The following is a 22,429-nucleotide window of genomic DNA, read 5'->3' as shown; positions in this document are numbered from 1 at the left end:
TCCACTTCAGATCACAGCAAGTGCAATAAAAAAGATAGCTATTGTAATGAAAAAAAGAAAGTGATTTTTTTTTAAGAGTGGAAATCTTACTTGACTTTCATTCATGCTGAATTATTTAACACATTCACTTTCTCAACTGTGAAAAATCGGGTTGGTCTGACTGAATATGTCATGTAGGATTATGCAGTATACCAAGTGGTATAAATATATCTGATTTTATAGTCGCTACTATACAGTGGTGAGAACTTTCATACAAACATACTTTCTTCTTCCCACAACTCACACTTTAGCATCAAGTTGAAATAACACAGGCTGTGGTTGGCTAAAAGATCCTGGGCCAAAAAGACACTTAAATCCCCCAATAAGCTACAGTAGCAACCAGGCCTGACAGCAAATCTTGGACTTAAAGCTGACGTGAAAGTGAATAGCTCTCACCCAAGCCCCTGGTTTGACAAAACTATATTTGCTTTTAATCTTCTTATTGAGTCCAATGCTGGCCTTTTAAAGACCAATGAAAAAAATGTAAATCACATACAAATGAGGAATAATTCTGATTTCCTCAGTCTGCTTGTCCCTCAGTGACCATATCCAATTTTCAGAGTTATATTATCAGACTTGTTGAAGTGGTCAGCCCGCTAAAAGAGCTAATATCTGCCAGACCAGCTGCTCTGCCAGGGCACACAGAAAGCTTGATTCATACTTTGCTCTGTTACACCATTTATATGGACAGACTGAAGCTAATTTTAAATAAAGTCTAATTACGGACATGCTTTTGAAATGAAGAGAAACATAAGCTGGGGCTACCATCTAGTAGCAATTATTCTGTGGCATAATGCGTCTTAGAAAATGGAGCGAAACAGACTGCAATGCATTAATCTTTCTTTTAACTTTCTTTAGACCGTATGAAGTCAAAGTTCATGGGTCATGTAATAATTTTTCCCCTTTTGAATTTTTATCTTGTACGTTGTGTGACTGTGTAACAATGATTTCAAAGTGTTTGCATGTCCTCCATCATAAAACACTGTCAAGGGATAAACCAACCTCCTGCCAAGTACCACCAAAATTAAATATTGAACCACTGAAATGAGAATAATTCAAATGTATATGATTTATATAATATATTCTGCTCAATGAATGAGAGGAACACGGATGACTGATTAGGCTTTTATCTTCACTAGTTCTCACTGATTATACCCAGTGTGGTAGTCACAGGATTGAAAGAGACCAAGGAGAGTAGTAATAGTAGATGGAGCGTAAAGGATGGTGCCAATGTAGGCAGCAACATTGCAGGAAAATAGTGCTGTTTTGATTATATATTGGTGAATGATTGAGAGTTTTCCAAAATTCTTGTTTATTTAAATGGCCCTGGCCTTCTACCCAGCAGTTGTTTGTTTGATGCATGCCAGTCTTTCGGTTCACTGAAGCAAGATGTGGGGGTGGTAGTGTTATCCTTTGCCCTCACACAGTAAAATCCTTGCACCCCAAAGGAATTTTGACTGTTAACGGCAAGCGCTGAAAAGCTGTGCTGCCAAAAGTATTGACCACTGTAAACCCTAAAATATGGGACCTGCTACATGATCCATGCTGGAAGTGCTGTAATATACTTACAGTAATGGTGTGGTGTCTGTAGTTGAGGTGGTTATTAACCACCAACCACATTAGTCATCTAGAGTGCTGTAAGACTGATGTTTGAAGCATATCCTCATTCTGCATCCTAGTTTTTCCATTTTTTCGTTGACTTCACAAAATATGAAGCAGTCTTGACATAAATGTGTATTAAATTGACAAATACAGTATAAGTGTGAAAAAGAAAAGGTGTTATTATTGTATTCTAGGAATACCACATATCACTGATTATTTTCTTTTATATACGGTGCACCTGCCATCACCTTTCTGGGAGTAGGCTTAATCTGACACATCTTCAACAGCAATGCATTCTCATCACTGCAGCGTAGAGTTCAACCATTAAGTGCTGCCAGTCATGTCATGCAGAGTATTTAAAGCCCACATAAAGCCTGTCTTTGATAATGTGTGATTTTTTGAGCATAACTGATTATTCCTCCCTTAAGGGTTTTGAAATACTTCCCACTGTGGCGACGGCCAAGCCGGAGCTGTATGTTTAGACGCAAAAAAAATAAAGTGTGACCTCTGTCAAAAGGAAAGGTCAGAATCCCAAATGCTCTTTCCCAAAAGACGTCCTGTCAGCTGCTATCACAAACAGTATTAACCCAGCTTGGTGGCACTCCTGCGGAAATCCCACCAGCAATTTTCACCATCTAAATGAACTGTCATTCTCTTGTCATAGTTAACTCTAACTGATTCTCAGTCACTAATCTCCTTAGCAGATATCCCAAAAGGACACACAGATAAAAAAAAAAAAAGGAATCTCGAGGAATGATTTCATAACAAATTCGAATTTAGGTCACTTGACAGTCATTGTAGTTCATATGTGAAGGGCTAAGGCTCGTGACAGTAATAATATTCATCACATGTCCATTCTGTTTAATGGACATGTTGACATAATCTGCATTTACTGAGGATTTTAAATGGACAGCGCAGTTAAGTAGTGGACACTGACGGCCATATTCCTTCGGTATTCAACTGTCATTCAAATTTAATGTGCTGGTCTACTCTACTGTGTTGCTCATCACTAACTTGCTTAACAGTTTAAAATGTCCAATTACACAGTTGGATGACCATTATGACTGCATAAGCGAACGACATGACTGAACCATTGAAATTGGTTTTGCTGTGTGAAATAATCTTAAATCCAAATGGTATTATGCAAATGATGATAAATATTAAGACAAAGAAAGCGATGCTGATTTGCTTGTAGCTCGGCCACAAATGAGCTCTGACTTAACTTAACAGCAAACAGAATATATTAACTGTAAAGCATGTTAGATAGAATTCCTCCAAGGAAGTAGGACATTCAGACTGCAGCTGGAAACAAAAACTTTTTTTTCCCCCCATTTTATTTTTTTCCCCTTTTGCCTGTCACAATCATTCAAGTTCTTTGTCAAGCTTATTTTCATCGCTGCATCTTGTCAAGAGTCTATTCATCACAGTCCACATCTGTGCTATGTATGATTGATGCATGATTTTGATGGCAGCCAACTGAAAAATACATACATCAAAAGTGAGGGCGCTCTTCACATACCGGCTTTACTTTTGGTCTTGTCTGTGTTTTGCTTGCATAAGCAGTCTCTCCCTTTCTCACATGCCTGCATCAGTCATATCAAAGCAGCTTCTCCGTGGTGATGGCTCTGTAAATAATATCCTTTCACACAGGTAAACAATGCTCCACGCCCAGCGCCAACCATATTATTTCTTCTGTAAACTGATTTTCATTTTGCATGCTGCCGACATCCTGCAGAGTCTTTCTGGCCTCTGCTGTATGATTTTGAAGCATGATCGTCTACATCCAAGGGGGGACACTGAAGTAAAAGAAGCAGAGAACAAAAACTATTCATACACTTACATGAACACTTTACTAGCCTATTTTACCAATGCAACATTATTGCGTAGAAACATAATTCATCGGAGATCAAGTTCCTGCTTCCTGCTATGCAACCCAGTATTCAATGTTTGACTCAGTTTAATAGGTTCATGCTGGGCAGGTTCTTTGGAGCTCACGGTTCTTTATTCTGTGGAAGGTGGAAAGAGGTCAGCCTGTCTCAGTCCTCCTAACACCTGCCAAGCACAAATAAATATATCGAAAGCTTAAATCTTATAGTACCTCCTATACTGTTATCTGGAGATGTTAACGCCCGGTGCAGGTGCTGATAAGAAGCTGTTACAGGTGCAATAAGCAAGGTTTTTACCACTCCATGGCACAAAATGATCATAAAACATCTCTGGTGGTTTGATTGGGGTGTTAATCAATACCAATGACACAATGATTGCTCTGCTGGGTGCTGAGGTTTTCCGGATATCAGAACTCACTTTTCCAACCTGTGCTTTCTTCAAAACTCACTTTCCAGCCTGATTTGTGATGAAATGTCAGAGCCAGCCTATCTTGCAATGTCGGGCGTTGTTACAAGCAGACATTTCTGCCCGATTTCTGCTCTAATTAGTTCAAACACTTTGTCTCGATTGTGAAGGTGTAGTTTTGTTTGTGTCAATTACAGGCTGTGATGGTAAGCTGTGCTGCGGGACCTGTCAATGTTGTTGCAAATTTCCTGTCATTGATAGAGGTTGATAATCTATGATCACTCACCTTTTTAATTAAAGCACATCACATTATTCCATTTATTATGCTTTACGTGTTCCTCTCGCCAAGGACAGACAGAGCTGGATTTATTCATGCCATATTTGCGTCTCACTGAGGCTTGTTGTCAGCTGCTATGACTCCTCTCACCTATCCTTGCTTCAAATGTCATTGGAGCGCGGACATTTTTGTCCATGTCCTATTAGTGGGTGATACAAGTGTTCCTCAATTAGGGATCTCATTAAAGGCATTTGATAAGTCTCTGTCTCCCTGGGGGATATCAAGAAACTCATTAAATCCCAAGCTAGGATAAAGTCCCCAACATTCACTGTCACATAACCAGAGTCTGACAGATCTAAAGGCTGTTTGTATATCTGGGGAGTGACAAAATGAGGCAGCACAGACATGACACGCGGTGTACTGTGGTAGTGATTAGTCTCTACAGTGCAGGATTTAATAGTGTGGATACAGACTTTGTACGAAGCACGGTCCAGTCACCCTCCTTGACCTTCTCCAACTGCGTCGCTTGACTGAAACAAATGATGAGCATCTGCTTTAGAGTCAGTGTAGGTAGCAGGGAGACAAAGACTCATCAGGCATCCTGGATCAGCGGCATTTTTTCCCAAGGGTACAATACACACCAGACCCCTCAGCGCCTGTCCAACTGATAGTGAAACAAAATCACCACAGGATTTCTGACTTTGGTCGGATTTTTCCCTGGTTACTGTGAAAATATTTTGGTGCACACAAATTAGGGCAAGGCCTTATTTATCTGCGTTGTTAATGAACACTCCTGCCTTTACTAAATGAATAAACAAACCTTCAATTAGAAAGCAACACATGTGAATACAGTAGGTTGACCTCAATAATATTTTCTTTCTTATGTCTCATACTCCCTGGTGTCTGTGTAATTTCTGTATTTGCTCATGCATTCAGCAACATACCAGTATGTATTTTCACAGCAAGAAGCTAAAACATTATTTTGCCATAATAAGACTGAAGGCCAGAATACTGCACATTTGGGGATCTGTGAATTCATCCTGAAACATGAGGTAGACACAGAAGCAATCTCTTCATTTATTTATGAGGGAGAACTGCTGATTATTCAACTAAAAGACCGTACACAGTGAGAGTTGCTGTAAATATTTCTGGGTGTTAGAAACAGGAATGAGATTTAGTTTCCTGTTTGTCAATAGTCACATTATCTTTCCACCCAAAAATGGATGGCTGCCAGTTTCATCACCAAACATCTGCTGATTCTCTGACTATATTCCAGATTTCATTTAACTCATAAAAATTGCCCTTCTCAAATAACTTAATATGGTGGTGCGTGAGTTTCGTCTTACGCAATCAGTGAGAAAATAATTTTATCTACTTTCTACAGGTGGCAATACCTTGAAATAAGTGGAATGGCTCAGCAACTCTGGAATTCAAATGAGTCTCTCTCTTACTTGCAATAATGAAATATATATCAAAGTTTACAGTTTATATTTTTAGAACTTTTTTTGCTTTGGTGTTTTTTCCTTTCTTGCGAGACACATGAAATGAACATTTTGACATTTGTTTCATGTAAGTGGAAATCACAATGGAAAAAAATCAGCGCAACCATAAATTATGGACAATTTTCAGAGTGGATAAGCTAAAAGCTTTTCATAAAACATCAGACATATTTAGCTCTAACAAGACAAAAAGTCTAAACCTATTAGAAGCCTCAATGTTCGCCACATCCCACACCCTATTTTATTTAAAGTCTCCCTCAACTGTCACTTAGTTCAATGTTTGAGCTTCATTGTGCAGAATAATGTATGTGTAGAGTTTGACACTTGAAGGCTGTTTTCACATTCATCTGCAGAAGAGAGAAAGTTTTTCTGTGGCCATCTTGATTTCGAGGCCGTCATGTACCCATGAGTGCAATTCGTGACATCACAACTGGTTTGCAGCCAATGGTGGTCCAGTATTCAATTTACACTGGCATGATGTTGAAATGTGGAAATGTGGAAAACCTCCAGTGCACTTTCACTGAGAATTAACTACAGTTTTTTGTACTTTGTCTCTTGCTTTTAATGTTTTATGTAGAGCACCTTGAATTTGCCTTGTAGCTGAAATGTGCTATATAAATAAACTTGCCTTGTTTCAGTGAAATAAGAGACAACTTGTTTCCAGCTGTTAAAACTTTTAGAGAAAAGAAAAATGCATATTCATACAATCGGACATTTTAGAGAGAGAGGTAGAGGGAGCAGATGTAATTTTAAGGAATGTTTAAGGATGGTCTTAATAAATTAAAAAGGAACCTGTCAAATAGATTAATATATTTTTCCTGGATACAAGTAGAAACTTAAACCATTAACATTACAATATATGGATTTGTCTACAGTCTGTTTTCTATATAATATTACTATATAAGTTATTTGTGAAGTATTTTTTTTATTACAGCACCTATCCTCCAACTGTTAAAAGTGTAAAAAGTATTCACATTAAAATAAATTATGAATAAATGATATATCTCCTGTCCTCTACACCTGCCATCTTGTATCAAACAGTGCAGTATTTCCAAATAAGAAATGATATTTATTTTAAGGTAGCCAGGTTTGATGGAATAACTTCACTCTAACAGACAATCACATTACAAAGTCCTCCCAGCTCCCACTATGTCTGCCATGATGCATTTGTTTTCCACTGTGTGAGGAAGTTGAAATGCAAATATGAATCTAATATGCATCATCACAAAACACCTGCTCCATAATTCACCTTTGGTAATACACTTTGCGGCTTAGTTCAAGCCCATAGTCAAAAGAACTCGTGGACAGTGACTTTAAGCAATAGATAATGAGGATTAGACATATGTAATTATAAGTGTAATGCCACAGTGAGTGAGCATATTCATGAATATCAAAATGCTCCAACAAAGCATTTATTCAGTCGGGGCACTGGTACAGAGTAACTATTGTGTGATTCGTATGACCTGTTTTAAGCAGTGGGAAAAGAAGTTCACTAGTATAAGCACAAACAAAAGCTAAGATGTAGCAGGTGTTACATTTACTATGAAAACACAATCTTAAGTATTGACTGAAAACAATGTCAAGAGATTCTACTGGTTTCTCATATCCTGTTATGACTGTTTTGTATATTATAACATACAGTATGTTCATCTGATTGAGGGGAATCATTTACAGGCTAAAGGCTGAGCAATCGGTTAAGGGCATTTAGGGAAGTAGGTCAAACGCATGTTAACTAAAGTCATGCAGAGTGCTGCTAAGTGCAAAAAGTCAGCTAGACTTTATTGGTTTAATTACTCGTTCTTAATGCTATTGACTTGCTCTCTGTAGCTATTTAACATCAAACAATGTGGTACAAAAAAAAAAAAAAAGTAGCAGGATTGCAGAGACAGAACCAAGTCAATGAATCTGACTGAGGCTGAATTGTGGGAGTGTAATTAACACTTTATGGGTTATTTTGTTAGCAATGGGGATATCAGACTATTAAACACACTTAAAAGTTGCTGGTCATCTTCCTCTCTTTCAGGCATTATCAACTTGTGAAGCATTCATGATTTGTAATAACAAATGTCATAGATCGTTTCTCCCCAGGCAATAGTGACCTTAGAAGACAGAACAGTTGTTTCATTTGAAGTTCACAGGTGGCTAAGAAGGAGCAATTGTCACAGAAAATGAAGTTATCCAATGTGAAGTTATCCATAAGTCGAACCAGTATTCAGATTCTCAGCTCACCCAAGATCCACTCATTTCTGCATACCTCAACTCAACTCTATACCATTTCCATCTACTGCAGTCCATGCATTTAAATAGGATATTTAACTGAACTGCACTAGCATTTTGGTATATATGGTGGTCACTTGTACAATTCTAGAAAGTCAACCTCACATTTTTAGCCCAAGGATATCACATTTTAATTTATTTATGCCTGATTCTAAGTGCATATCATGTGTCAGTGAAATGCTTTATATCTCTTACAGGGAAGATAAAATATGTTGAAACAAAAGTTACATTCAGAGAGAATATCTGCTGTATAAGCAGTTTCTGATTCATGCAATGTATAATTTAAACATTGCAAATAGGCACTATACTAAACACTGTTCCATCTAATTCTATGTGTACATTAACACTGTTTCTAACTTGTATAAAAAAACAAAAAAACAAAAACAAAACTTGATTATATATATATGGAGGAAAATACTGTTGTTAGTAACAAATTACCTCACATTTGTGGTTGTGTGTTGTATACCAGCCTCAGGCGTTAAGGTCATACTCTTCAGATGTCTGGTAGAAAAAGCTTGGATACAGTTTGACAGCTGTAGGGAAAAAAAATATACACCTCACAGGCATTGTGGAGCCATGACTGAGCAGGCGAAATTACTTTTTACTAATACCGCACTTGGACAAAGGCAGACAGTGCAGGGTTTGATTTGGGTACACATGTGAGATAGTAGGTGGGGGGGGTTGCATTGTAGACTGTGCAGGTGGCATTTGACAGAAATCCAATGGCAAAAATATTGTTTTAAATTCAGCTATTAAAATGCTAGCAATTTTTAATGCTAATAGTATGCAACCTTGAATGATAAAATAAAAGTTACATTTCATTAATGCAACATTTTTTTGTGTGTAAATGTTTAAAATCAATGTGGCTTCAGTTATATTAACAGTAATGACTGAACTGATCATGCAAGATTCATTACCCTGCTTATTGTATTTTTATATTCTCATTCAGAAAGTATGAAACATAAATGGATTTTTATGAAGAAAATGAATTCTGTGAATTCCTGAAAGACTGCCCTTGAAACGTCAGTGGCAGCAAAACAGCAGCGATACAAATGGCACTGCAAAGCTGAATCTCATGAACCCAGTTTTTGCGATGAGATACAGTGCATGTTTGTCAAACATCCACTGAGAATTTACTGAGCCCTGGAAGCCAGACCAATCAGTAACTATGGGGAGTCTTTTAGATGGCAGTGATAAGCAGCGCTGTATTTGCATTGGAAATGAGTGCTAACACCCGCCCCTGCTTTCTGGAAGCAGGCAAATGACTACATAAACAATTTAAAGTCGAACATGATAGCGATCTTGACTGAAATTTATGCAGAAACAGATTTCAGTTGATACTTTAGACAAAACACGACAACGTTTTGAAAGTATTCGAAGAGCTTTAACAGTCTGAACAAATGACACATGACAACTCTGTAAGTCCTGCATTAGTCCGATCAGGAGCGGGGAGAAGTGTTCATGGTGATGCATAAACAAAGAAAAACTGTCACCAATGATCTGTAAATTAGTTTAACTCACACCAAAACAGGAGAAGTAGGGGTGTAAATAGAAATGATAATTGGGTCCATTAAGGTATGAAGGTAATGAAGCCATAATTAATTTTGTTTGGAAAACCTGTGTTTCACTAGTCCTCTGTGAGAAAGCTCTGCTACCTCTTTATTCTATTAAACAAATACCTATTATCCCTTGATATGCCACAAGGAAAGAAACAGAATGTGTATGCTGCCTGTGCAAAGCTTTGGTATACGCTGTACCAGAAGCGTCACGAGTAATAAAATCTAGTACCTGGGAGTTGAAACCACTGGTAGAATAATTGAGAGACTGCCGGAAGACATAACAGTCAACAGATCCAACCAAAGGTGCACAAATGAGGTAGTAATCTTATACTGCCCAATATGGGGAAGAGTGATAGAAGACTGAAGGGGTTGGGGTCTGTACTCCCCGACACACTGCTTAATGCTTAATCAGCCACCCAGTGTGACAAACTCAACTAAAACAGACGCTGTCACACAGGGCTATAAAGAGTTGACCTGACTGTCTCAAGCCTCTCATAGACATTTACAATAAAGGTTCTAATGCACCAGCTGGACACAGTGAGTTTAGAGCTTTCCTTCTCTTCTGATATAAATGAAGAGCTGTTCTGGCTGATGGACTATTTATATGGAGCACAATATAATTGGTAAGGTTATTGTACATTCAGTTATAACGTAACAACATATCACTGTGTCCTGAGGTTAGGCAATATAAATGCAAGGCACAAAAATAGCCAGGGCCATCGTCCACGTCAGACCAAACAACATTATCAAAAAAACAAACAAACAATCAAAAGAAAATCTTACACATTTTCAGCTTGAAAGAGAAACATGTGCATGTGACAGGTACTCATCCCAGATCTCAAGTGAAGTCCATTCACAAAGAGGAAACAATTAGTGCACAAGGAGTGCGAGGAAGGACATTTTGGAGGCAGGAGTATTGTGCTGGTAACCATGACCCATTATGAAAAAGGGAATGAATTCCATTTATATGTCAAGCTACAGTATACAATATATTTGAGACATGTTAGATTGTGCAATTGTACAATTTTTAAAAAAAAATATGAAAGCAGAGACAAATCATCAACTGGCACCATCCATCTGCTCTGCTCTAATGTTGCAGAAAATACAGCAAGGTCACACAAACCTTTTTTTCTTTTCTTCATTTCAACACCATTTGCTCATGCAACACCATTAGATTTTGTGTGACAAGGAGAGCAAATCTATTTTCCCCATAAACTTTACTCAAAACCTCCAACTTCAACAAAATGTCACGCTGGCCAGTGAATACTGTGTCATTTTATGTCATATTCTGATTGGTTTGTTGCAGATGTGGGTCAAAGCAGCTTTCACATTGTGAGAATTTGGTCTTAAATTTCTGACGTTGTCAGAATTTTGCCTCAGGCTGTCTTTGTTCACCAAAGCTCAAAAGGGGTTGTCAGTGGGCACATTTCACAGAGAGATCTTTTTTTATTTTTATAAACTACTACGCTTACTTAAATATGAAATATATTACACATATATTTCATTCTCTCTATTAATATTAAACATTTTATTATTTAGGCAGCGGTGTTAAGCTTAACTTCTGTCACTAGATATGTACCTTTTTCCATGTGAGGACATCTATCAGTGGACATTCTTTTACCTTCTATGTATTACAGGTCTTTTTGTTCAGGCTCCAAACATTGGACTCAAAGGAGCATCCAGTGCTTTCACTCATTTAATTACGGCCATGTGATGTACTGGCTGAGAGTTACACCTTGCCTGGCTTCCCTAATCTGATGACAAATAAGGGTGACATCCATCTCACCCTGGATGTCATGTCAGAAATAGTAATGGTCACACTTTTTCTTCTCTCTTTGGTCTACATTGATGCAAGGCAGTCTCCACACCCCCCTCATCCCTCCTTTACTCTCACCATTCATCACAGAAAGTCCCAACAGATGAGATCGTTTAACAGTGGGCGTGAATGGTGATGTGCACTCTCTCCTTCTGTTAAAGAAGAGCCTGTGCAATTTGGAGTTCAGAGCCTGGTTTCAAAGGAATTTGTCACTAGGACGGACATTTTAATTGGATCATTAACTTTTGGAAAGACTCTTCCAGATATCTTGATGAGTCGGTTTTTCTCCCTTATCCAAAACTCAAACTCAGTCCTTTACACACAATGCTAACAACATCTTCATATGCAGTATCTTCACCTATTACTGTCTTAGACCTTTTCTCCCCACAGTGAATTACACACTGTCTTCCTTTTCAGTCGTCGTGGCTCAATAAAAGAGATGGGGAAAAGATTGGTGGAAAAGATTGTGAAAAGTGGACGATGCTATGAGACTACCTTTCTTACCTGTTCTGATCACACTGTATAGTCACATACATTTTAGGTAGAATGTCAGACGTGGAGTAGAATAGGATTATTTAATGCACAGTTGTTGCCAAAAACATACACAATATAAGTCAGGTTGCACAAGATAACATTTTCTGTGCAATCTAAATGTAAATGTGGTGTAAGAAACCGAGCAGGTGATTTAATTTATAAGTACAACCATCTTCATGTTCTGGGGGAAAAAAGATGGAAATCCTGTCATCATCATTACATTGTTGCCTTCCAATATTCAAAATAGACTATGATATGAATATTATGCCATTCCACCCGGCCTAATTATGATGGTTGCAGCAGTTTTCACAGATGAAGTGGTCATTTAGTAACCAGGAAAAAAGAAACCAGCACAAGTCTTTGAATGCTGTATGATCAATATAATTCTGAGCACAGTGAAACACTTTTATGTCTTTCTGTCATTGCCACAATATTACTCACAAATGTGTTGATAGCAAATCAGACAAGCACAAACAAGATAGAACACAACTTTCGCTCTTGGACTTAAAAAGACTGCCGCACAGCAAGCAATGAAAATAAAGAAGGGGGAGTAGGCTAGTAGAGAGTGCCAATTCACAAAACCTATCAAAAATAACCCTCGCCAGATGGATGAGGTGAGAATGAAAATAGAAACATACAATAGAGGGAAGACTTTCGTTTCTTTCTTTTGCCTGTGATCAGTAATCACTGAGGCAGACAGGAGAGAGTAATCTCAGAGAGGGTTCAACAATTCTGCCCATTCTGAGATTACATTATTTTCCCAAATTGCAAGTGAAGCCTCTCAATCCACCAGCCAATGAATCAACAGTGTAGGTAGAGAGAAGAGAGAGCAGCATGCTGTGTCATCTAAGACAAGGTGTGTGTGTGTGAGGCATCCCATTTGGAAAGAAAACAGCTGGGAATACTCTGTGTGGAACATAATGGCAAAGCAGTGAAATGGCAGAACCAAATTATTTCAGAGAACCCCGTTGAAAAGTTTCTGTGGAGGAAGTCTCATCTCTTGGAAATAAATTCATAAGGTGAGTTCCTCAGAAATATACATCCACAGTTTTTCTTTGGGAGTAGCTGAAGATGCATTAATGTAATTTGCAGCTTGGAAAAATGTGAATGAATGGCGTGATAACCTCAAATGTCTGCTCACAGCCTTTTTGTGTAGAGCCACATTCATCATAATAAAGTAGGAATCCAAACTTAAGTGGCCTTCTGGCACACTTCAGTCATCAACTTTTATCATTGTCGGCCAGGTTTAGCTCATTATCCATCAGTCTCAGCCATTCTTTGTTATCTTGGGCTGCACTTTGTCACACTCATCTATAGTTTTAGATTAAGTCCACATATTAGCATATTAATGTTTAGCATGCTGGCATATTTGCTTAGTGTTACCATAATGCTAGCAACCGTCTTACGGTTCCAGTCTAATTAAGTTTAGGCACAGTAAGAGGTGAACATTTTCTTATCAATGCAATAACATAATAAAATGAAATCTTGTGAATATTATGCAAACTGTACCTGAAGCTAATGTGCAGTTAGTTTATAAGGAGTCCCAAAGAAGAATGTGTTTTCAAGTACAACCCAGAACTGGATGTTACTTTTTAACAATAACCTTATGGTAGAAGAACATTTGGAAATTAGACAGAGGTGCTCCCCTTAGCTGTCCTTGGGTCTGCATGTTACCTGTTTTCAGCACTGTATCTTTTATTCAAAACATTTTTAGAAGAAATAACCAAGAAATCAATGCAAGTATTACAAGCTTATTGCAACAAAAAGAAATAATGGTAATCTGGTGTTCATTGCTTCCTATTAGTACACCACTGGTTAAAACTGTTCACATGTTCTTGCATTTCAAAACGATGCAGATGCCTACGGTTACACAATGAGACTTGCATTATGCACAAGTGAGCGTGTATTAAATAGAGCAGCATTATATATAGAGATCATTTTGACAACCACTATGTTTTATATACTGAAAAAGTGACTCACATGTTTTGTATTTTTAATGATCAGATGGTGGATATTGGTGAAAAAATGTACACCAACACCAACACGTACACAATACAAAATACCCATACAGTAATACAAAACCAAGCCTCTATATCACACTATCTAATGCTTTATCTGATAATTGCAAAGATAACTTCAAGGAATCCATTTCAGTTTAGTTCCTTTGGGGAGGACAAGCTTAAACCAGTATGTTTGGTTGGCAAATCAATGAGCCTGAACCACCAAGGAAAAGAATACACAGCACTATCGATTCTGAAATTCTGTGGCACCTTTCACAATCTCTACAGAGACCCTTAAGCACATCTCACTGTGAGACGAGTTAAAGAGATCTGCAGATACTGATTACAGCACAGCTCATTCAACATTTTCTAGTAGAATTTGGAGCCTTTTGATATTTATAACCTTGCTGTAATTAGCTCTGCTCTGTCATAGCAATACAAAATTGCAAAATTATTAATAAACAAGGAAATTAAACTTAATTAAAACATGAGATATGTTGTAAAGCTATAGTGGACGATATGTGTTTGCATTATTAACTTTTTAATTATCTTGTATATTAATATTGACACTGTCTATGCTCTTGCAATATTAGCTCTGTTTCATATAGAAGCACATCTTTCAAATACACACAGTGGCGATATGCTTCACTTGCATAAGTACAGTACAATCCCTCTGCTTTACAATTCCACAGAAAGAAAAATGCTAAACAAACAGTGGGTGCAGTGTATGTAGAACCTTAGGCTATTTTTATAAATAAAGCGCAATTTTAATGTATTTGCCATTCTCTCTGTTCATTATTGGTTCATATTCTATGAGAATATGAAAATGACTAGCCTAATTAGGTAAAACATGACTTGAGGCAGAATTGGTGGAAAATAAGCAAATATATTACCTACACTGTAAAACACCAATTAACATTTTGCAAAGATTGTAGTCTCTGGGTAAAGGCACATTTGAGAATACCATGACATACAGTAGGATGAAGAGTTTCAAGACTTTGAATTGAATTGAACTGATTCTGTTATATCTCCTTGTTTCAAATCGAAACATGTACATGTACCTGAACTAAACAAATTTGTTTTCTGTCTGACAGTAAAAGTAGTCATTTTAGAATGAGAATTTCCATCAAGCAACAATTTCAAAATTCAATTGAAATGACTCCCAACAATATGAAAGGATAGTGCAAATCAACACGGCTATTTTCAGCTACTGAGTCGTGACAGTGAACGTCCCCCATGGATGAATCTATGTTTGGCCATCTGCAGAACAAAAGGCCACTGAGAAGAACTGTAGTCTGAAATTACAATCAGTACTCATTGTAATCTTACTCATACATGTGTGGTGTCACCTTGAACCTTGAATTACCAAGAACTGAGAAACATAGGAACAGCTATTGTTGAGTAATAGTGCTTCAGATTTGGGGCTTTTCTATCCAATTGTGTTTTATGACAAGATTTAAGTAGATTTTCACTGTTTCATAGTTTAGTAGTGCTTAGTGTTGAGTTCCCTCTTTGATGAACACTCCAGCTCTAATATATTCAAGCTCTTAGAAACAAAGAAACTAAGAAGCAAGTCAATATCATGTTTGAAATAATTGGCCCATATGCCACATTTATAATATTGCTATACTTTTTTGAATGATCTTCCTTGACCATGATTCATATTACACTACTATATTTCCTAGCTTAGTATTGTTGTTAATATGCCTGTAGTTAACACCATTTGTCTAGACATTGAGTGGTGACATTTTTATGAATTGCTATAATATTGTTATTTGATATTTCTGTATTTAGCAGCCTTTAATTAACACACACGATTGGATAAAAAGGTAAATGGCTTGACAAACAATCTAACAATCTAGCAGTCTGTTCTCAAATCATTTATCTACTGTGCAATCCTTCACACAGACCACTATCTATTAGCTATTCATTACTTAGTGGTTAATTCCTGGTTTGGTTTGATTCATTCCTTAGTGATCAAACTGTGTTTATTCACCTTATTGCTGAGTGCTACCAATTACTGTTGTGGTATGTTTAACTGTTTAGTTACTCAACAACAATAGAATAATAATAATGTTTGTGTCAATTGGATTTATATCAAGTTTTGTTGCCCGAGATTTTTTTAATAGTTTTTTTTTCTTTTTTTAAGTTTTAAGACAATGGTAAAAAAATATCAATACAAAGACCAGTAAAGACATTAATCTGATCTGACTCTGTCTCCTCAGCCTGGCCGTGTCTACAACAGGTATAGACCTCTGAACAAATGGGTATTTCAATGACCTTCGTTGTAATTGGAGTTCAGCATCAAGTAAATGGCCTGAAAAGTTGGTGGTGATCCTGTCTTAATGCGCAGCTGACCACAATAAGTCACACTGATTGCATTTTAATGCTGTGTGGAAAAAACAACAACGTTAATGGTCGAGTGTTGGCACAGTGCGCAGAACGTTGTCAGAGACTTATCTCACCCACGGTGGAGACAAGTCAATCAGTGTGAGGACTGGTGCCAAGTACTTGTTGTCGCTTTGTGTCTCTGCTGGAAGGGTCACACTCATCATGCTTCCCACTAATATATCCTGTCTCTCACATCCCCTAGTACTTCGCACCTTGACCGTGTCAACTGATCAGCACCTGTGCATATGCTGTACCAACAAGCGGCTGCCTCATAAGAAATATAATTGCTGTACCTGCCTTTGTGTTTAAAGTGTAGAATCCAATTATGAGATATGATCTCTGTTGCCCTGCTGCACAAAATGACCCTAATAGATCTACCGGGGATTGATAGGGTTGTTGATCAATACCAATGACTCAGTGATTGCTTTGGCAGGTTCTCAGTCTGCTGGTTTTCAAAACTCATTTTCCAGTTCATTTTCTGTAATGGAGAAAAAGCCACCCATTAAAATGTAAGCACATTCTTATCAGATGCATGTGTAAAGTGAGATAAAGTCTGTGATTCGGTATTTCCTTGATTTATGATACAAATTAATACAATTACTTAATACCCTTTTGTTAGGTTAACTGCTTCTACAGCAAACTGAAATGGGTTTTAGCGGTTGTACTTTGTAGAACTATGCCCTGCACTGCTGTCCAACAACTTTTGAATTGTTTCTCACCAACTTGTCCAACGCCCGAGGTCAAAGTCCAGTACGTGCTTCTTAGCTTGCAGAGGTGCATTTTTCAGAGGCGACATGAGGTCACAGAAAACCCAGGGTTCTAATGGTTGTCAGAAGCTAACTTTCACGCCTGAGCCGAAAATGACGAAGCTCTCTTTAGTGCAGCTCTGCATGGAGAGTGCTGCACAAGTCATCAGTCATATAGATGCAAAGGGGTAAGGGTGGGCACATCCAGAGCAGGATTGAGAACTGACAGATGGGTTCACAGTAAAGCTCTGCCACTGAGGCTAGCCATCTATTAACGTCATTCCTACCAACTGAGCCCTTGGTCTGAGGTCTAGACAGTGTTGCTTTTGAGCATTTGATCCCACAGCACATTTAATGGTTGGTTCCACCATATGAACTACATCGCAGCTCCTCATAGATTTGTAATTTAAAAGTTCACAAAACTGTAGCAACCATATAATAATTATGGTAAGAAATAGAGAGGCAGTAATAGAGAGGCAGGCCTTTCTTGTTAGACCTTTCTTGCTGGTGGTACTGCCCCCAGCAATTTAAAATGTCAATATCCCAGTTAGTTTTTGAGCTAGAATCGTGTTGATTGCACCAGATGAAAATTGTGGGAAAAAAGTGATTTTCTGAACAGGAATAACTGTGCGATGGTAGCATGTGCTGATAAGAGTATCAGAAGTTGAATCAGGTTTTACTCAATAGTTGTCACCTGACATGTTCATTTCTCTCCTTGCTAATACACATATCACAGACACTTTTGCCACCTCCAGGGCCTACACCAAACACAACTCAGGGCCTTTTGTAGATAAAATACACAGCAAGGGGTCTTTACAGTAGAGAAATCATTTAAATTCATTAGAGGCTCATTATTAATCAAAATAACTTTTTATATATTTCTTGCTATATTTTCTACTGATACTAATTGCTATATTTCATAGCTATGACTTTTGTTTAATGTCATAAATCTAACAAACTCCTATCTTTGTTATTGATCTTTCTTTCTGTCTGTTCTCTTTTAAGCTCTTTGTTTTTCTACTTTGAATACAAATGCCCAAAAAGTGAATGAAACCTTTTCCCATTAAAAACAAGTTTCTAAACAGTCTGACATTAAACTTTTGATATTTCACCAGAGCTTTTGATTTAACCACGAACAAATCCTCATCACCAGTGCTGTAAGTTTAGTTATTAACAATAACCTTTAAGCTGGGTTTAATTTGAAATGGGGCCTCATCAGATGTTCTTCTCTCTATCTCAAACATGCACTCAATACAAGTTTTGAAAATAATGGTACATCACACACTACAGGATATTATTAAGATTATTGTGCCAGAAGGAGCAAAACCAGTCTGGATGTAAAAATGGTTGGAGAGACACAGTCAGCACTGGGTGGCAGAACTGGAGGTGAAATTTTAACTGTCAGCTTTAATATTTGTCAACAGTAGTATGCTAGCTAATGTTGGCCATAAGGGCTAGACTGTTTACTGTTGCTTGGCAACACTGTTTCACTTCTGTCTCCTTGTAGCACAATATTTCATTGAGTGAATCTAAATAGTTTAAGAGTGAAGTACCTATCCTCACAGAGCATTATTTTATTGAAATGGTATATCCTGCTAACAATGTCTCATAAAAAGCATTTACAGGCTGTTTAAAAAGAAAAAAATCCCTCGTCCCATAGTATGTCTTCCTGCATGCACTTAAAGCTGTGTAGCTCTAACTCTCCCATCTCCACAACCCACAGAAGTCATTCTCCCCCCAGCTCGCTCTAAAGAAGGGAAGAAAAGCTACTTTCAGCACCAGCACTGCAGGTAAATCTAAATGATAGTTTGTCAGAAGCAAATGCATCCAATGCCAGAGACGTCTTCAGTGAGTAGCCTAACTATTATTTACTTTTTGGTGTTATTTGAGAATATTGCATTTGAAGCACTTAAGGAGAAGAAAGGGAAATCAGACTGAGGCTGGACTAGCTTAGTGAACAGTCATCATTTGTAACACTTGCAGACAAACTGCTGGTGGAAAAAAGCACATAATGTAGGTAAATATAAGGCGTTGTTTATTGAATGAAATTGTCCTTGATTTTCCTAAGCCATCCTGCTTTACAAACCAAGCCATGCACAGGAAAAAGTATCGTGGCTGTGTTTCATTTTTTTATTTTGTTTTTTATTATTGAGACATTTTTCCCAAGGGACACACTGAAGACGGTTGGGAGGACTGAGGGGAAATGAAAAATGTTAACTTCTACTTTATGAGATTTTTTTTATTCAAGCAAGATAAATAAATAAATTAATAAAAGGAACTGTGTCTTTATGAGTTGGGGGTTGGGTATAAGAATCACAGAGGTCAGGGCGCTGAGGAGAAATAATTAAAATTGATGGCCTTAACATTAACCAATCATATTGTTGAGTTATCAAGGGCACTTTTTTGTGTTGAGGAGATGTAAAAGATATTAAAAGAAAATCTTGGTGACAGTGAAGCAAATACCTACGGACTGCAGGTCTTCCAGTCAGCCAGTCAACAAGCTTCAGGAATATCAAATTCAAATAATCCCTGAGGTGCTCTAAAATCTATATTTTTATTGAAATAACATCCTTAAACAGTTACTGTATATAAAATAATGCAAATAACACAATTCAAAGAAAATGATTCAAACAACATGCAACTATTGAAAGTCTGAAAAAATCTTCATGATAACTGACAAACTGAACATAATATACTTACACTGAACAAAGATTATGAAAATAAAATGCACATTTCTTGCTAGACATATTAGAAAAATGCATTTTAATGCTGAAATTATCTTTAAAAAATATTAAAGTTTCCACTGAGAATAAAAGGAATGTCAGCCTGTTGTTTTAGTTTGTTTGTTTGTTTCAATAGAAAAGAATAGGCCAAAAACATAGTCATCTCACAACTTTAGCTGTGATAGCTATTAGACATTTTGACTTGAGAATGGGTTGTACTGGATCTTAATGCTGGTCAACCACAACATATTACTAGACTGACTTGAAGAATAGGTGTGACTTTCTGGCACAGTAATACAATTGGTTTGAATCCTACTTAAAGGGCAAGGACTACTCTGTGTCTATGGGTAAATACACATCTGAACAGATAAAAATGACATGCAGAGTTCCCCAAGGCTATATTCTGGGGCCTCTACATGCTCCCGCTGACTCTGATCATGGGAAATAATTGTATATGTTGCCATAGTTATGCTGACAACACACACATTTACATAACCATATTACCAGGGGACTATGGCCCAATACAAGCACAGAGTAAGTACATTGAACAAATCAACGCTTGTATGTACCAGAATTTTATTCAATTAAACAAAGACAAAAACTGAAGTAATTGTTTTTTTGGAGCCAAGGAAGAACGATTAAAAGCCAGCGCCCAGCTTCAATCGATAACCACAAGCCAAGCCAGAAATCTTGGTGTAATTATGGACTCAGACCTGGATTTCAACAGCCACATTAAGTCAGCCTACTATCACCTTCAGAATAACGTTTAAAGGACTTATGTCTCAGCAGGATTTGGAAAAAATGTGTATGAGTATATGTTCAGCATTGTAACAGTGTCTCTACAGGTCTCCCTAAAAAGTCGATTGGACAGCTGCAGCTGATTCAGGGCATTGCTGCTCGAGTCCTCACGAGGACCAGAAATTGGATCATATCGCTCCAATTCTCAGATCTTGACATTTGCTTCCTGTCTGTCAAAGAACTGATTTTGAAATACTTCCATGTGTTTGTAAAACACTGAATGGTGTAGGGCCAAAATACACAGCTGATCTGCTGCTATGTTATGAACTATCCAGACCTCTCAGACAGGTTTGCTTTCTGTCCCGAACTAAACGTGGAGAAGCAGCCTTCAGTTTATATGCACCACACATCTGTAACAAACTCCCAGAAAACTGCAGGTCTGATCCAATTCTCAGGTCTTCTAAATCTCCACTAAAGACTTTTTGTGTTTGCTGCTGCTGATTAAATCAAATTTAATTTATTTTTATTTTCTATTCTCTTAACCCTTTATTGTATTGAAACAGCCTTTTATAATATGCTTCTTTTGTACTTTTTCATAATGCTTGTAATGTTTTATGTAAAGCACTTTGAATTGCCTTGTTGTTGAAATTTGCTATACAAGTAAACTAGCCTTGACTTGACCTACCTTACCTCTAGCAGTCTCTGGCAAGTATTTATTCTTTCTTGACTCTATCTTGGTGTGTCCTTTGTTGTCCTGTCAAAGACTTTGTGCTTAATTGTTTTAATTAAAACACTTTCTAATTAAATGTACAGCAACTCCATCTGAGAGAGGCATTTTGATTATATAGCAGTGGCCTGTATAATTCAAGGTCTTCAAATGGAAATGGATACTTGACCGGCTACCCCAACCTGTTTTATTCAATACATTTCAAGAGAGAAAAGAATAAAAAAACTAATTCAGAAGAAAAGAACAACCATGACGTTCAGCACACTGATTAACTCTCCCCTGCTATTAATCGCTCTGTATGCTACACTGTGCTTTAAAATAAAGTTTGACCTACTGTATGTCCTGGTTTACCGTTAGACTTCTTTATACACAAGTTAAACCTTCAAGTTAGAGTGAAAAATAACATGTTTTTCTTGGATGTTTGTGGCTCATTACACTTAAGCCTGGGGACAGTAATCTATGAGATTACAAATAAATGGGCCCTACTGCTGGAAGGCAGGATCTGTGCATTTTTGCGTGGGGAGAGGGAATTTGGCAGGCTGCTGTCAAGCCAGTGGATCAAAGTCCTTTTCCCCACTGCAGTGGCTCATCACAACAACAGAGAATGAGAGAGAGAGAAAGAGAGAGAGAGGGGTGGGGTGGAGAAAGAGAGAGAGAGAAATAAAGGGAGACAGAGATCTTGGAGGAAGACAGCTTACGCCACTCATGGTTGGCTTACTGTGCACACTTGCTTCACATTTTAGATCCAAAGCCCATACTGAGCATAGCTCAATAAAGCACTCAAGTCAGCAGGGGAGACTAGATGTGCTGTCAGTGTCAGTACATCCAAATGGATTGTGACAGTGACACATGAGCAAGTACAGAAGCCATGTTTCCATGCAAAATATGAAAAGGATGTCAACATTCGGAAATGTAATGGTTAAAAAGAAACAACCAAACTTTTAAGATTTCCCCCCTACAGGAAAAACGATTTTGGACCATTCTGCTGCACACTGTAAACCATGTATCAAACAGAGTAGAGTACAGCATAGTAATTTTGAGGGGTTGTAAATATAGTTCTGTCAATTAATATCATACAAACTGTACAATATTTCATATCATTTTACACACACCTTCTCTCAAAGGGCTCACATAACCAATGTACCCTCCATCTCACTGCAGCAGCCACTGTGCTCCCTCTGAATCTTTTTTCCCCCTTGCACCAAGGAG

This window comes from Scomber scombrus, chromosome 3 (assembly GCF_963691925.1).
Source record: "Scomber scombrus chromosome 3, fScoSco1.1, whole genome shotgun sequence".
Classification (NCBI taxonomy): Eukaryota; Metazoa; Chordata; class Actinopteri; order Scombriformes; family Scombridae; genus Scomber; species Scomber scombrus.
This window is presented reverse-complemented; position numbering follows the sequence as displayed.